The sequence below is a fragment of the Panthera uncia genome, assembly GCF_023721935.1.
Source record: "Panthera uncia isolate 11264 chromosome B2 unlocalized genomic scaffold, Puncia_PCG_1.0 HiC_scaffold_24, whole genome shotgun sequence".
Classification (NCBI taxonomy): Eukaryota; Metazoa; Chordata; class Mammalia; order Carnivora; family Felidae; genus Panthera; species Panthera uncia.
In genome coordinates, this window is record NW_026057580.1 from 41644147 (window position 1) to 41661534 (window position 17388).

The following is a 17388-nucleotide window of genomic DNA, read 5'->3' on the forward strand; positions in this document are numbered from 1 at the left end:
CTTAGGAATGATAAACTACTTAATCCAAAAAAATATGACCTATCAAGACAGCAAGAAGACAAGCCACAGACAGAGAGAAAATATTTGCAAAAGACACATCAGATAAAGAACTGCTATCCAAAATATACAAAGCACTCTCAAAACTCTATAATAAGAAAATAAACTACCTGATTTTTTAAATGGCAAAAGACCTGCACAGCCCCCTCACCCAAGAAGACGTATAGATAGCAAATAAGGGTATGAAAAGATGCTCCACATCATATGTCATTAGGGAATTGCAAATTAAAACAACAATGAATTACCGCTATACACTTATTCGAATGGCCTGGCGGCACGAAATGCTGGCAAGGATGTGGAGCAACAACAGGAACTCTCATTCACCGCCGTGAGAGCGCAATATAGTCCAGCCTCTTTGCAAGACAGTTTGTTAGTTTCTTACAAAAGCAAAAATACTCCTGCCACATGATTCAGCAGTTTGCTCCTGGGTATTTACCAAGGACTCGGAAACTTACATCCACACAAAAGCCTACACGTGGATTTTAGAGGAGTTATTCATAATTACACTTATAATTCAAACTGAGATTTATAGATGTACACAGGGATGGGCACGGTATTAGCAATGTTTCTTAATCCAGGGATCCATGGCAGGTCCCTCTGGATTTAAAGTCATTAATTTCTATTATTGTCAGAGTGCCCGGCCATGAGCCCTTAATCTGATTATCTCTCCTGCTATTCTAACCATATCTATTCCAGCACTGTCTTATAACAAGTGAAAATTAATTCCTAATATAAAACAATAAGAGCTAATATAGAAATTCCTTTAAATTTATTGCACTGCTAAATAAACTTCGAAATGCTTCAGTACTTGATTAATAAATCATGTTACTTCCTTTAGCGATTTTCTTTGCCTGAATTCAAATTATAGTGTATTAATCCACTATCAATAATATCAAGACAGCAGAGGTACAATTAATACCCCAATCACTCTTTAATTGGAAGATCTCCCTCTGCACTAGAGATTTTATTATTTGCATCTCATTACAAATATTTTCCTAGGGGGCCCTAAATTCAGAGCATCACTGTAGCTAGTTTGTGATAAATCATAATACACTAGCTATGCTATGCAAATAACAGTGCACTGAATCCTTTACTAAGCAGTTAATACATACAGTGTATTATGTTATCTTAAAAAGGTTTAAAACAATCAACCCATAAGAAAGGCTCTATAATTTTCCAACTATAGCAAAGCCATTTTAGAAGTAGGTTTTAAGCTGTAAATAGAAAACAAGAAGAAACTAATAAGTTGTCTTAAAAAGTGCCTAGTCTGTTTCTTTGAAGGGAAAAATAACCTCTTTTAGAGGTGAATATAAGAATAGATGTGGATCACTTCCAATTAGAAAAAAGCCTAGGGCAGTAGTTCTTTCTCTTTTTATGACTGTGGAAAGAATTATTGCCACAGAATAAATCAAAACATAAAAATAAAACAATTCTACCAAATTGGAGGATGAATGAACTTTCAAGGAGATGCCAAGAAATATGCAAGGAATTCACATTAAGCAAGTTCTATGAACAGCACACTGTACTAAATACTTTATATACATCTTTCCATTTAATTTTTATATATTACCTATTTGAATTAGATATTATTATCTTCCAGGAAGATTAAATAACTTGTTCAGGTTATATCAGTGACCAAGCTCAGATCTGAAATTCTCATTTGCTTTAAGAGCATCTTTAAGGGGCAGGGTGGGGTGGAGTATCTGGTTGGCTCAGTAAGTTAAGTGTCTGACTTCGGCTCAGGCCATAATCTCATGGTTCATGGGTTCAAGCCCCTCATCAGGCTCTGTGCTGACAGCTCAGAGCCTGGAGACTGCCTTGGATTCTGTGTCTCCCTCTCCTCTGCCCCCTCCCCACTCTCACTCTGTCTCTCAAAAGTAAATAAGTGCTAATTTTTTTTTTTACAAAGAATGTCTTTAAGAATGTTTTCTCCTTCAGAGGCACCTGGGTGACTCAGTCGGTTAAGCATCCGACTTCAACTCAGGTCATGATCTCACAGTTCATGGGTTGGAGCCCTGCCTCAGGCTCTGTGCTGACAGCTGGGAGCCTGCACCCTACTTCCGTTTCTGTGTCTCCCTCTCTCTCTGCCCCTCCCCTGCTTGCTCTCTCTCTCTCTTTCAAAAATAAATAAAAACATTTAAAAAATTAAATAAAAAAGAATGTTTTCTCCTTCAGAAACAGTAAAGAGTCCTCTGACTCAAGACGGTAGAAAAAGCTTGCATCTTTAATTTACCTACATTTTTTACCTGTGTATCTATTTTATTATTATTACCTATTTCCCATCCCTCTCAAAGATCTATTTAAAAGATCATAAAAGAGGGGCGCCTGGCTGGCTCAGTTGGTTGGGCCTCTGACTTCGGCTCAGGTCATGATCTCACTGTTTGTGAGTTCAAGCCCTGCATCAGGCTCTGTGCTGACAGCTCAGAGCCTGGAGCCTGCTTCAGATTCTGTGTCTTCCTCTCTCTCTGTTCCCCCCCCTGCTTGTACTCTGTCTCTCAAAAATAAATGAAGATTAAAAACATTTTAAAGATAATAAAAGAGTAGTAAAATGTCTAAACCCACAATGGGGAGAAGTTGAAGGGGCCACAGCAGGTGAGAGATCTTAGTAATTTTCTGGAAGATGGAAGGCAGGTGTTTAAATTATTGAAACACAAGGTAGAGTAGAGGAGACTGTTTAGGAATCACACACAGAGGTGGCTATAATGAAGAAGAGAGCCAACATTCCCTCCATAACATCTGGAAAATGCCACCCTGATGGAGATTGGGCATGAGAATTTGAGTTGAGAAAAGGGGGTTGGAAAGCCTATATATGGAATAGTTAAAACTCTCATTCCCTTCTAGCACTCTCATCCACAAAATGTATAGCATTACACTATCAATCTTCACTTCTTTCTCCCTCACAGGAAAAAAAACACACCAAAGTTCTTGTCTTAAAAAATTATGGGGAGAACTAAGGCAGGTAGTACAGGCGTTGGTGATTTAAATTACAGTCCTCCTCATTTTGGCATTGAGAGGCCCCCAGTGTAAGGTTAGGTCCTTGCCAGCTCACAGTGAAGTATAGCCTGACAGACAACACACCCTGCCATGAGCACACAACTCTGAATCAGCCTTTGGGTCAGGCTCAAATACGAATGGCAAACGTGGATTACATAGCTCTGAGATAGAAGACACACTGAAAATTTGCCCCTAGAAGAAACAGAGGTGATTCAAGGAACAAGGATAATTTTGAAAAATTCTTTATGAATGTTAGAAATCTTCAAGAATGTGCTGTGCCCAGGACTACTGGGGTGGCTCAGTTGGTTAAGCGTCCGACTCTTGATTTCAGCTTCGGTCATGTTCTCATGGTTCATGGGTTCGAGACCCACCTTGGGCTCTGAGCTGACAGTGCAGAGCCTGCTTAAAATTCTCTGTCTCCCTCTCTCTCTGCCCCTCCATGACTCACTCTCTCTTGCTATCTCTCAAAAATAAATAAATAAATATCTTTTTTTAAAAAGAATATGGCTGCACCCATAAAACAAAAATAAATGCTATGGGGAAAATAAATAATGAGAGACTATGAATGTTTTTAGAAATTTTAAATGTGATTTATCAAACAATAGTGCAATAGAAGGATTGAAATATACAGTTAAGGAAGTCTCTCAGAATGGAGAAGAAATAAAAGACAAAAAATATTGGTGAAAACATAAGGCATTCAGAGGATCAGTTCAGGTGCTATAATACCCAAATAATAGTATTTTCAGAAGGACCAGAAAAAAGATGAAAGAGGAAGGAATTGTAGAAATAATGGAAGAAAATTTTCCTTTATTGGAAAAATATATATTTGCCAAATTAAAAGAGACATCCAAGTATGTAGCAGAATACATGAAAAAAAATGCACCTAGACAAATCACTGTGAAATTTCAGAAAATTAAGGGTAAAGAAATGCTGTGAGGCAAGGGAAAACATGTCACTAACAAAGGAATAAAATTCAGACTGGCATTCGATTTTTCCCAAACAATATTAGTCACATGAAGACAATGGATATATTCCCCCCAAATTTCTGAGGAAAAGCTATTGGTATTCAACCTGAGAATTCTGCACCCAGATGAATTAGTAAGTATATAAATAGACAATTTGACAGATGTAAGCACTCAGAAAATATATCACCCACATAGCTTGTCTTAGGAAAGGATATAATCCAGAAAAATGAGAGAATAAACCAAGGTAGAGGAAGATAGTGGCCCAAGAAGCGGCAGTTTCAACACGTGTAAATAATGAAGGGAATTACTGGAATGATGGCTGTACAAAAGACCTACAGAAGACACATTCTGCATACCTCACAGTGTGAGATAGTCCGCTAGGAACAAAAGGAGATTCTATGAGACATTGGGAAATGAAGAGAAAATTCAAGAAAACAGAAAGGTAATGCAAAAGTCGAAGAAAAACATAAAGCTATATAAGAAAGGAGATGTGATCAGGACACAGTACTCGGTTCTGAAGATCACAGAATTTACATGGTCTAAATAATGTAAATGGATTTTATTGATTTTTCAACTTTTAGAATAATCTTGAAGACAAAACACATAATGAAGAGACTTAATTTTGATAATAGAACAGAATGTAAATATTATCACTATTGACAATATAAGCTAAAAAATACAGATGCAGAGTACAAATTGGGGAAGAGTGGAGAGAAAGGACCTAGGGGCATTTATACTTACATCTTACAAAATGTGAGATCAAGGACACTTTCTATAGCTCATGGGCAGAGAAGTAGAGGTGCAAGTGTATCATTTAGACTTAAACGAGTTGGGTAGGGGCTGTAACAGAGCTGAACCCTTGTCTATGATAGCAGAGCTCGGTATATAATCTCCTCAAGTTGGCAGATCTAAGAATAGCAAGAAACACATGTTTATTACTTAGAAATATGAATATGAGACCACCAGAAGATAGGAGATGTTTAGAAACACAAATAAAACACCACCAGAAGAAATCAAACTGAAAAGTTGAAAAGCGTTGCTTCTGGGGAACAGAACTGAGGATGGAGAGGAATGAAGTGAGAAACTGTTGATTTAAAATTACATGACTGTGTATACTTTTTACTTTTTATATGTGTACACTTATATCTTAAAATTTTTTAAGCAGAGTTATACAAATTCTTTAAGTGATTAGCTAACCATCACACCACCTGTATGACTCTTAAAAAGCACTATGTGCTACGCAATGAATTTTGTGCCTAGACAAGATTGTAATAGACAATTTTGTAAACAACCATAGACAATATTGTAAACAACTGTACATATTAGAAATTATACTATAAACAGAGTGAGAGTAATCTTTAAAAAAAAGAAAAACTTATTAAGAGTCAAGTCAGATAGATGTAGAAGGAACATTTGTTTCTAGAACCACATTTCCTCAAATCTCTCTCTCATTTCAGTGCTATAATAGACAGTTCCATGAAAACGGGCAGTGTCCCATTTCAACCTCATTTTTGCTGCTATTCTTTGTTTTCTGCCTCAGGGCTGCTTAGGCTAACGGGTATATTCCAGAATTAAGGGGGAAGGTGCAGATACAGAGCATACTCCCCAGTGTAACCAATGAGAGACAGAAGTGCAGAGTTAGATGCCTCAGTCTCCCATCCTCCAGATACAGAATTCTAAGATTTCTTTATGGTTTGTCAGAGAGTTACCAGCAGAGCTGTATCCCAGCTACCCACAGTGCTAACTAAGCTAACACATACCCTTTATTGGCTTTTCCTCTGTGCCGATCTTACTTTTTTTACACACTCACTCTAGCTTCCCAGAATCAACTCTCAAATTATCTGTATCAAAGACCTTGCCTTAGGCTCTTCAGGAAACCTTCTCAAAAAGACACAAGAGGTCTAGGAATCAAGGCTGTGCTGAGACATGTGGGTGCCCAAGTTAGGCCAATTATTTGGTACCTCTTCAAATGTAGAAAAACATTTCAATGCTTATTTACCAGAAAGCCTGGGCACAGCAAGAGAAAAAGACATGCCAAAGATAAGAATGACCATTTTGGAATGCTAAAGCCATATGTAATTGTATTGCCATTGCATTCTTAAAATATTTCATTATCATATCATACTTAAAAATTTAAGTGCTGTGAGATTTCTTAACAATCATCTGTGCTATTTAGGGTTCTGTGCAGGAAGCAGAAACTCGTGTTTTCAAGCAAAAAGTATTTGTTTCTGTTTCTGTTTGTTTGTTTGTATGTTTGTTTGTTTTATATAGAGAGAGAACATGAGCAGGGGAGGGGGGCAGAAGGAAAGAGAGAATCTTAAGCCGTGTGCATGCTCCATGATGTAGGCTCAATTCCACGACCCTGGGATCATGGCCTGAGCCAAAATCAAGAGTCAGACACTCAACTGACTGAGCCACCCAGGTGCCCCGAAGCAGAAAGGGTTTTAACAGAGGAAATTATGTGCTTACATAATGATGTGAATCCAGAGAAGAGAAATCAAGAGACCACCATTATATTTTGTAACCCAAGGAACCATTCCTTTGACTGGGATTCAGAGTCAGGAAACTGCTTCTGCCATTGCTACCACCACTGATGACTTCACAGCTCTTCCACACTAATGAAGCTGATGATAATGTTGGAACATGGGATCCAGCTGCTATCAATGTTAAGTCCATCTGAGCTGTTTGGACCGTCTTCTCTCTCCAAAAAATTCAGTCACTCAAGTGTATTTCATCAGCATATTATAAACTAGCTCCAGAGCTCTAACATCAGGGATGTTTGCAAATGTGGATTTTAGTGCTCCAGCCCTTGCAATGTATGATATGGGGGAAGGGAATGAATGCCATGTACCAACAGGCAGTATTGGGCACGATCCATTGTGTAGCTACCCAGCATCCACAATCTTTTACCCATGTTTAACTTCCAAACAAGCATAAGAGCAAAACCAACATCTTCCCAATCTTGCAAAGTACAATTGGCCTGCATATAAAACAAATATTTGCTCACTGTCTCCTAAAAGAAAAGATCCAAAGGCTAGTCACTGTACCCAACAATGTAATCTTGTTCATTTCTCTTCTTGGTCAGTTATAAACCACGTTGATATCCTCTATTTTTTTTAAGTTTATTTACTTATTTTGAGAGAGAGAGAGAGAGAGAGAGATAGCAAAGGAGGGGCAGGAAGGGAGTGAGAGAGAGAAAATCCCAAGCAGGCTCTGCACTGCCAGCACGGACCCGGTCGTGGGGATCAAACCCATGAACCATGAGATCATGACCTGAACTGAAATCAAGAGTTGGACGCCTTAGCCACCAAGGTGCCCCTTGATATCCTTTATATTAAAGAGTAAATTGTAAACTTTATCACCATTAATATGCCTTATATCAAGTATGAAGAGAAAGAGAGAGAGGGGGAAATTTTTGGCTAAGATATACAAACATATACATAAAGCAAGAAAAATATGCAAAACTATCCGAGGTCGTGTTTCTGCAAGAACTGGTCATAAAACCATAAACAGTACAGTTAACTTAATTTTTCCATGGTTCATTCCAGTTATGTTTTGCCTCAGTCATAACTTGATTTGTACAGGGTTCTTCACATGGTAGAGTAACCTGTGCCTTTACAGCTGAAAAGTTGGAGCGCTTGATATTCCTGTCTCTTGGGATCACTAAAGGCATTCAGTCAATTTTGTCACTGGTCACATGAATACTTGGAAGCACCAAAGAAGGTCTGGGTTGCAAAAATATTCCTCCTTTCCTCCATTTTGCAGCAGCAATTACCCCAGCTGGTACTGTCTTCCCTTCTTTGCCTATTTGCCGAATGGCATAAGAATCCCTAAATTCCAGGTGGTGGTTTCAACTTCAGGTTAAGTGAAATCACAACTTAGTATCCCTTAGTAAAGACTTTCCTTCTTTAGAAACTCAGCTCTTTAAACTAACACAGCACGAAGTTGAAAAAGCAAAAAAAACATTTAATGTTGCATGTAAGTGTAATAATGAAAAGATCCATTTTCAAATGTATCCCTTGTTTCCCAAACCCAAGTATTCTGGCTAAGGGGGAAATAGTACCATACATTTGTGACCGGTTCAGAGCATATACTGGTAGGAAAGCACTCCAGCTTCTCAAACTCTTATCTTCACGCTATAGTCATAATAGTCTTCAATAGAACACTTTACTGTTTTAAAGGTCACATGCTCTGGGGGAATCGAGTCTGAGTATATGGTATGTTGGAGATAATGGGTAGAATCTCACAAACACAGTTCCTCCTGGAAACACATTTCGATGACATTTCTCGGTATCCCTTGCTCTTAAGTGCTGTAATTGAGTAAGCTGTTGCCAATGGAGTCTAAGTTGTATTTGATGACTGTCACCGCCAAACTTGGCCACTCCTTTCATAAAATCCTCTGAGCGATCTCGCTCTAACCCCATCTCTGTGACTGAATGAAGAAGGCCAGTTGAGAGAAGGAGGCTCGGGATCCCTGAATGACTGCACGGAGCAGAGCCTTCCACCTCTACTGCCCCGCTCTGATGAGTTCTACAGGCTTGTGAAATAGAATTTGTTTAATTATCAATTTATTGTATTTATTTAATACCCCTTCATCGGAGTTTGCTTATTTCGGTAGTTAGCCTATCTTGAATAATAAATGGAAATATAATTGGAATCCCATGGGTTAAGCCCATTGTCATATTTCTTTTATTATAAAATGATTTTCCAGATAAGAAGCAATGTTATGTGGTATACCATTGTGTTGAATAAAGCATTCAATAAATCCACAGATGGATGGTGTTCCTGGAAAGTACATTTCAGAATGAGTGTTACTCTAGTAGGAATTAACTGATGCCATTTGCATAATGGGAAGCCACCAAGTGGCTGGCTATTCTAAGTACGGTTCCATATCCCAAGGGTTGCATTGGTCTCTGCTGTTGGCAGGTTGGGCACTCAGCAGTGGTCCTAGTCACATCAGCCTTGCTAAGAAGTCCATGCTGTTCAAGCTCTGATACAACCTCCTTCCCTGTATGCATTAGCTTCCTGTGGCTTCTGCAACAAATTACTGCATTACAATTGGTTAAGCAACAGAAATTTATTTTCTCACAGTTCTAGAGGACATAAGTCTGAAATCAAGGTGTCAGCAGGGCCATATCTCTTCTGGAGGCTCTAGAGGAGCAACTGTTCCTTGTCTCTTCCAGTTCCTAGTAGCTGCCAACATTCCTGACCTGCATCACTCTGATCTCTGCCTCCATCTTCACATCACTTCTCCGTTTTGTGTATCGTATCTATTATAAGAACACTGACAATGGCGTTTAGGGACCACCTAGATAATCTAGGGTTATTGCCTCACCTCAAGATCTTCAACTTAATCACACCTAAAAAGACTTTTTTGCCCCAAACCTTTATAGATTTTAGGGATAGGCCTTGATATTTTGGGGACCACCGTTCAGCCCATTACATTGCACCTTGCTCATTTTGTTTATGAACCCGTTGAGCAAACGTGAGGTTGTTAGGAAAAGAGGCTAACAAATAACCATAGAACCAGTCACTCTGTCGCTCTGTTGAGAAACTCTTCTATGGTGGGTGCCTTTGGTAAGCATTTACATGAAACACAAATAATGTCATACCCAGAGCTTCTCAGAACTTCTTGTCACCAATCCTCAATTTTATCCCTTCCAAGCTTTTGAACGTCTGGCCAAACCATTATCAATTATCCAAAAGCCAATTTATGTTTATAACACTGGTTATTTTTCCTTCTAGGAAAAGTGGGCCACCAGATGTACTGCCCAAAGTCCTTTCATTGGTAATATTTTCCCTCAATATATCCCTCAGGGCCACTCCTAAGTAAAGCTGTAATGCTGCCATGGTCCATTTCCAGCTTGTGTTTGCATATTATATGGAATAGTTTGTAAACCAGGATCAATTACTTTCTTTTCCAGTGTCTCAATCAGGGTTTCAGCATAAATTAAAATTTATCCCATGTGGTTTAAATAAATATCCTTTAATAAAGAATTGCTTGCAAACGTATAGGCAAGGTTAAAGGAACAAAGGATAGTGAGGTACTTAGATGCTAGCAAGAGTGTGATGTTATTATCATCCTCAGAACTGAAGAAACAAGAGGAGAAACAATGATCCTGGAGCTCAACGAGAACTAAAACTATGGTAGGGGCTATGATTATGGAAGGAAGTAGCTAGAGCTAGAGATACAACACCTAAGTAGGGAGAGAGCACAGAATGGATGTCCTAGCCACTCTATACATCTACCTGTTGATCTTCTACTCATTGCACCCAACTGGAAGTCAGCTGGCAAGGAAGACAAGGTGATTCAGTGCCTATATGGATCAGTATCCTAGGACACAAAACAAGGCAAAATGAATCAGAGGTGTGAAAATACAATCAGCCAACATTTCATAGCAACTTTCAAGAGGTCAAACATGTGGGTTGAGGGAGAAGTGGCAATGCTTCAGGAGTGATGCAATGGTAGTCTTAGGCACTGATCTTGCCATTTACCTGTGTCTTCATAACCTTCTACTTGATGAAAGAGTGCTGCTGTTCATGCCCTAGTTTATTACATGGTGGATCAGATAACACCCAATCCATGTAAGCAGCTTAGCTTACATGATAATTTGATATTCCATGGTCAGATACACAAACTTCTACTGTGGTCCAGAAGCAACCCAGGATATGTTTCTTAAAAGAATAGTTATATGGAGAATAGGCCATGGCTTTGCTCTAAACTGTAATTCTAAATCAAGTCTTGGCAGAGGCCCCTAGAGGATTGCTTTCTGCCAGGCACTTCAAGCACCATTTGATCTATTGGATCTTAAGGCTCAAATAGCAAAATAACTTGCACTGTAGTCCATAGTAGTAACAAAGCCTTCTCTTACTCTGGCCTTATTCAGATCTAGCAGCCTTATGGGTTACTTGATAAGAGAGTCAAAGCAGTACCCTGAAATGTGTATATGTTGTTTCCAAAGCCCAGTGAGATTTACGAGCCTAAGAAATTCACTTCTTTAACAGTGATGGATGTAGCAATTGTCTTTCCCTGAGGAGGAAACGTCTCAATCTGTTATAGACCACAGGACCACTGAAGACTTTACTGATGTCATGGCCCTTGAGTTTATGGTTATTTTCCCCTCCCACCCTCTGGCATACATGTTCCTTACCAAAGAATCTATGCCACTTGCTACCTCCTACTCACCAAATGCGGTCACATGATGGGCCAAAGCAGTGTCTTCTCACATGATGAGACAAACAAGGTTCCTAGATTATTAAAGAATACTGAATAGTTAATATTGCCCTGAGGCAGGACCATGAGGGAATACAGGTGAAAGAAGCTTCTTCTGTAATATCTTTATTGGAAAGGAGAAGAAAACATTTAATAGCTTGGTTGCAGAATATCAAATGCCAAAATTACATTGATTTGCTTCAGTTATTTGAGTATATCTAGAACAGCTATTGAACTTGGAATTACATGATTAAGTTGATGATAATCCACTGTTATTCTCCAAGACTCCGATTTCTACTCAAGTCAAACAGGAAAGTTAAATGGGTGTCTGATAAGTAATCATCACCCTTGAATCTTCCATGACTTTGATGTTGGCATGAACCTCTGACTTTCACCCAGAAATGTGACACTACTTTTGGTCCACTGTTTTAAGAAGGTGGTTACATTTTTTGTGCTTTGACTTGGGTCTTCATATCATACTAGCCCTATCTATGAGACAGGGAAATAATGTGGATATTTAGCTAGAAGCTAAGTATGTCTAATCTAAAAATACATTCAGGAACTGGAGAGAGTAAGTTTAGGAACCCACTGGGTCTATTGTGACAAGGACTCTGGCCCAAACTGCACTTATCACCTGGCCTCCATAAGCCTCCATTTTGATTGGTGACCACAGCAAAAATTTGGACACCTAATAATCAGCATCAGCTCAATGTACCAGTAATGCTCCCAAAGTCTGATTATTTCCCTTCCCTTTTGGTGAAAGCTAGGATGAGGATTTATAGTACATCCTTGTGACATCATCACAGAAAATTTCCTCAAAGGAACCCAACATTTCCTTCACTTAAGGATCTTTGGGTCTATGAAGTGACTCAGGAGGGGCTGTGCTATTGTGTTGACTCAAACTGTGTTCAGTAACTTTAGAGTCAGGTATACAGATCAAGTAGGACTTTAGTAGGTTGCCTATTTCAGTCCTAAAGGCATCATAATAAATTAGCCACCATCATAGATACTCATGCTACTAAGCCATTCTAATAACCACTCTGACTTTTCTGCCCAGTACTGTAACCAAGTCCACTTCATCTCTGGCATTTAAGTACTGCCATTTGGCCTCTAGCAATGAATAATGCCTTCATTCCTACTGAAGTCAGGGAGCCCATTTCAGAGACAGCATCCCCCTTCCTTGTTATTCTGAAGGAGATCAGAATATGTCACTTGAAAATATACAACCATGACATAAAGATTCTTTTGAACTGAAGGCAATTGAGAAAAAGCAAGCACCAGAACAGCTCTTTGTCCTCCCTCTACCTGCCTAACAGCAGGGCATAAATGTGTGAAACTGTATCAAGAGATAGAGAACAACCCTTATCACTGGAAACAGTGATGGCACTGAGATGAGTCTGCATAAACAATGTTTTTGGAATAACCCTTATCTACCATTAGTTTCCCCCATATGTTCCCTACTCACTTTCCCACAATTTATCAGACTCCCTTTCCTTGTCTAGTCACTTTTCCACAATTTACTGCCTTTTGTTAAAATGGTATACAAGTCTATAAGGCTAACTAACCACTTCTTTGAGTTTTTCACTTCTTTTCCATGAAGCTCCATGCACATAAAATTAAAAACACTAGTATCGGGGCACCTGGATGGCTCCATCGGTTAAGCTTCTGACTTCAGCTCAGGTCAAGATCTCATGGTTCGTGAGGTTCGAGCCCCGCATTGCACTCTGTGCTGACAGCTCAGAGCCTGGAGCCTGCTTCGGATTCTGTGTCTCCCCTTCTCTCTCTGTCCTTCCCCCACTCGTGCTCTGTCTCTATCTCTCTCAAGAATAAATAAATATTAAAAAAAATACTAGTATCAATAGAAGTTACAAACGTTCCCCCTATTAATTTGTCTTTTGTCAATAATTCACAAGCCTCAGTCACTAACCTAAGAAGGTGGGGGAAAAGTTTTCCTCTCTATAGTCCTCAGCTTATGGAAAACAGCCACTACAGGATTTTTTCAAAGACCTATTACCAATGTACATTTACCTACGTATTTCTCAAACATAGTGGGGGGGGGGGGTGGTCAAGTGGGTTGCACATGATAAATCATCTGCAACATTCCTTATGCCTTAAGCCTTTGGATTCATTCCTTCACATTATTCCAGTGAATTTCTAACATATATCTCATTTTAGTGTAGGCCACCAGTGATTTCAGGCTTTAGTTAAAAGCTGCTTCTCACTGTTGAGCTATATCCTTAAATTAACAATGTCTGGTAAATGCACCTGTATGAATAATTTCAGTCCAATCTAAAGGTATGTTTCTTTCTACTTTACTTGGCACTCTTTCTATTCCTACACATTTCTGCAGGTGGAAATTAGCCAAATCCTATCATTCTAAACTACCTCCTCCCAGGGTAGATTTTGAACTTTCCCCCTGAGGCATCCTGTGTTAAAATTATCTTTACAGATCTGATGGCACTGAGAGAATAAGAGGCAGCCCTAAGGAAGATCAGCATCCTCTTGGAAGGTAACTACCTTGGTTCAAGTCATTACAGGATCTCAAGCAATGAAAAACTAAGGTCATCTGACAATGGAGGAGGGACTGCTTTTCTTGGCCAGGGATATTTAATAGGATTGAGAGATTCAGGTTTGCAGTTTCATCCAAATCTATCTATGTGTCCCCATTTCAATTCTTTGGGTCCCTCCCCCTCCTGGCCCTGTTTTCAATTAATGCCACAATTTTCACTTAGAAAACTATTGAGGCTGTGAACTGAAGTTGTAATTTTGCAACCCACTTTGGATCAACCTTTGGATCTTATTTTAAGATGTTTCAGATCTGTACCTATAAGATATAACAGGTCCTTAAAGGGCAGCCAAGAATTTAAGACACAAGCTAATTTTTTTTTTCCTATAAACTCTGCAGGGCAATCAGAGGCAACTATCTCACTTAAATCTTTATTTATATTTCTCATTTCCATCACAATACTACAATGTAGCTACCACTTATTCGGCCAATATCTTGTCTTGCAATAACTATTTCATTGTAGGTGGCCATAGGTGAAAATTCAGCTATTCACTACATGGAAAACTGTATTGCATTTCCCAGTGGTCATTAAGTTATCACTGCCTGTAAACTCAAACAGGTCAGATAACCAATTTCATATTATTATCTTTGGCAGTCTATTTCCTGATCAAATTTTGGTGCTGAATACTAAATTAGGCAAGGTTCACTGCATGAAATAGATACCACTAGGTATTTCAAGCAGAGTGCTTTAATTCAAAGGATTAGATGCTTATAAGATTATTGGTAACTTGGAGGAATGAGTCAAGAGGCCACCCCTAGTCTTTAACTTCAAATTTGTAAGACCACATCTTCCATGATCATTATCACTATTACCACTGCCTGCATTTACAAAAATGGTGTCAAGATAGTGGAACATGTAATTCAGCTGTTGCCAACACTTGTATCTGTAAGGAGCCCATTTATATAATTATGTTCTCCAGAAGGATGACATCCACCTCCCTTCTACCTTCCAAAAATTTCACGAGTGCTGCATGTTGATAAAACCTAAATTTGTGAGGGAATCTGAGAAGTGTAATTTTTAGTTCTTTAGACCGGGGGAGGGAAGAAGGGAGATGTATTGAGGGGATAGAAATGGATTCATAGAACCAATAAATATCTAGCACACTAATCTAAAGATGGTTGCTGGATTTCTCAAGTAGTATTTAGGGTAGATTCTAAGATATAAACTCAAAATCTCAAATACAACTAGAAATTAGAAATGTGTTCCCATACTCCTTTTCTTTCTGAAAAAAAGACCAGACCCCACTTTCATAAGGGCTGACAGTAATAATTCAAACATAACGAAAACACTTAAATGTTGGTGAATAAATACAGCTTTGAAGCACAGCTATTTGTTCTTTTGTGACCATATGACATCTTTATTACATTTTCACTGTGAGGACTGACCTCAAAAAATATTTAGAATCTAACCGTATATGTACAACTGATATACCCTAACTATATAATATGCTTATAAAAATGTAAATGTTGTATTTGATTCCCAGATTTATTAAAAAATTAGAACACAAGCCACTTTCAAAGGTGAGGTATGAGTGTCACTAACATAATGCTACCTCCTGTGCAAGACTCGTAACCTACCACCCTCTCATTACCAAATAGCTAACTAATCATTATTCTTGAAAGACTGGTTCTTAGGATAGCTTCCTCACAGGGAGGAGAAACTCAGTTTAAATATGATGCATCAGGGATGACAAAGAAGGAATTTCAATTGGATGCTTTTTCCCAAAGGCAAATTCAAAGAAAAATTTTAAAACTGAGGAAAGAAGTAACCTAACTGGCTTCTCTAAAATTGCAGAAAAGGGATCCAGGGGTTCCTGGAGACTGATAGAGTATACAGAATATGCATGAGGACTGACAAATTCTCTTTACAACTCATAGTCTTGTATTTAAATTGGGAAATACCCAATAATATCCAGACCCTATCTTTTTAGAAATGGCTAGATTATTTAAACCTTCCAAGATTTTTTAGTTTTAGAATGGCTTTTAATTTGGACATATTCTCTGTGTATGTCCTGTGTAGATGTTTGATTACAATGTGACCTTCTGATAGCTGCATGAGATTATTATAATTAGGTAGATAGTTATCAAGTGATGTGTTTCAGCATGTATTTATTCTCAAAGGAGATACTACTTTAAGGACACAATCCTTTGGAGAACCTCACCTATGAGAAGGAGAAAAAGAGAAAAAGTTCTGTTGTATTTCTATTTAAGACCAGATGGATCTTGAAGGAATAAAAGTATGAAGGAAATTTGTTCACGTGTGGACATGTAAACATGCTTTCATGTGGTAAAATGAAAAAGACAAAGAGAAAAGACCTAAGTTCTAGGCTTTTTTTTTTTTAAACAGGTAGAAAAAAGCTTATTTTCTCAAAGGAAAACCTAGAGTTATAAGTGCAAAAGAACACCAAGTTGTATCTCATATCATCCTTTACAAACCTAAAACTCCTATTAACGAATCGCCATCTAAAGACAGCTGTTGACCACCTTCTTCATAACTCACATACTCTGTTAGTGATATATTCCAGAATCTTAGAATCTTAGTCTTCATCTGGTAATAGTTCTATACGTCAATTATAATTTTTAACATATCCCTTTGAATCCCCTTCAGGAACATAGTTGTGTTATAGCCTCCTATTTTTAAACTTAACAGGTGTGCCTTCCCTCTATAATTTAGGAGGGAAATTAGGAAATTCCAGAGAGAATTAGGAAAACTAACTTTTTTTTTTTAATTTTTTTTTTAACGTTTATTTATTTTTGAGACAGAGAGAGAGCATGAACGGGGGAGGGTCAGAGAGAGGGAGACACAGAATCTGAAACAGGCTCCAGGCTCTGAGCGGTCAGCACAGAGCCCGATGCGGGGCTCGAACTCACGGGCTGTGAGATCATGACCTGAGCCGAAGTCGGCCGCTTAACCGACTGAGCCACCCAGGCACCCCAGGAAAACTAACTTCTAATACTTACATGATCTGTAGTGTTTTAAAACTTTTTTTAAAAACTTTTTAAAAAAAATTTGTTTACACTTCTCTGCCTTTTCATAACTATTTTTCTGGTTCAGATAGCATCAGCCTAAAATACCAAAGCTTAAGCATGGGTTCTAAAATACACTATTAAGAACTTGCTTTCCAAGGTGATTTGCCAAAACTGCTTGCATGCTGAGGGGCAGGTGAACCATCTATTAGGCGGGTGTTATGTTCCTGGGGGAGTAGCTCAGAACCTCAGCTCTGCAGCCTTAGCCACCATCCAGCAGGATCCCAGTCTATGTCACGCAGGTCTGTAGTAAGCACTTGCCCTCCTACACAGTCTGTAGCCGTCTTTTTCTCGATAAGGACAGTGCCAGGAATTCAGCTGGCTGAACTTCAGGCTACAACAAGGCAAGAGCTGAGAGAGCGGGACAGTTCGGCATGCTGTCACATTCTCATCAAGGTGAGATTCAAAAGTCGGGTCCCAACTGTCAATATGTAATGCCTGGATTGTTGTATTATCAGATGGACCGGGCAGCAAAAATCACTTCCACCTCTATGTTCTCTTTCATTTCACATATGAATTGCATACATGGAATAAATCTGTAAGTTAAAATGTTCCTAATAAACTAC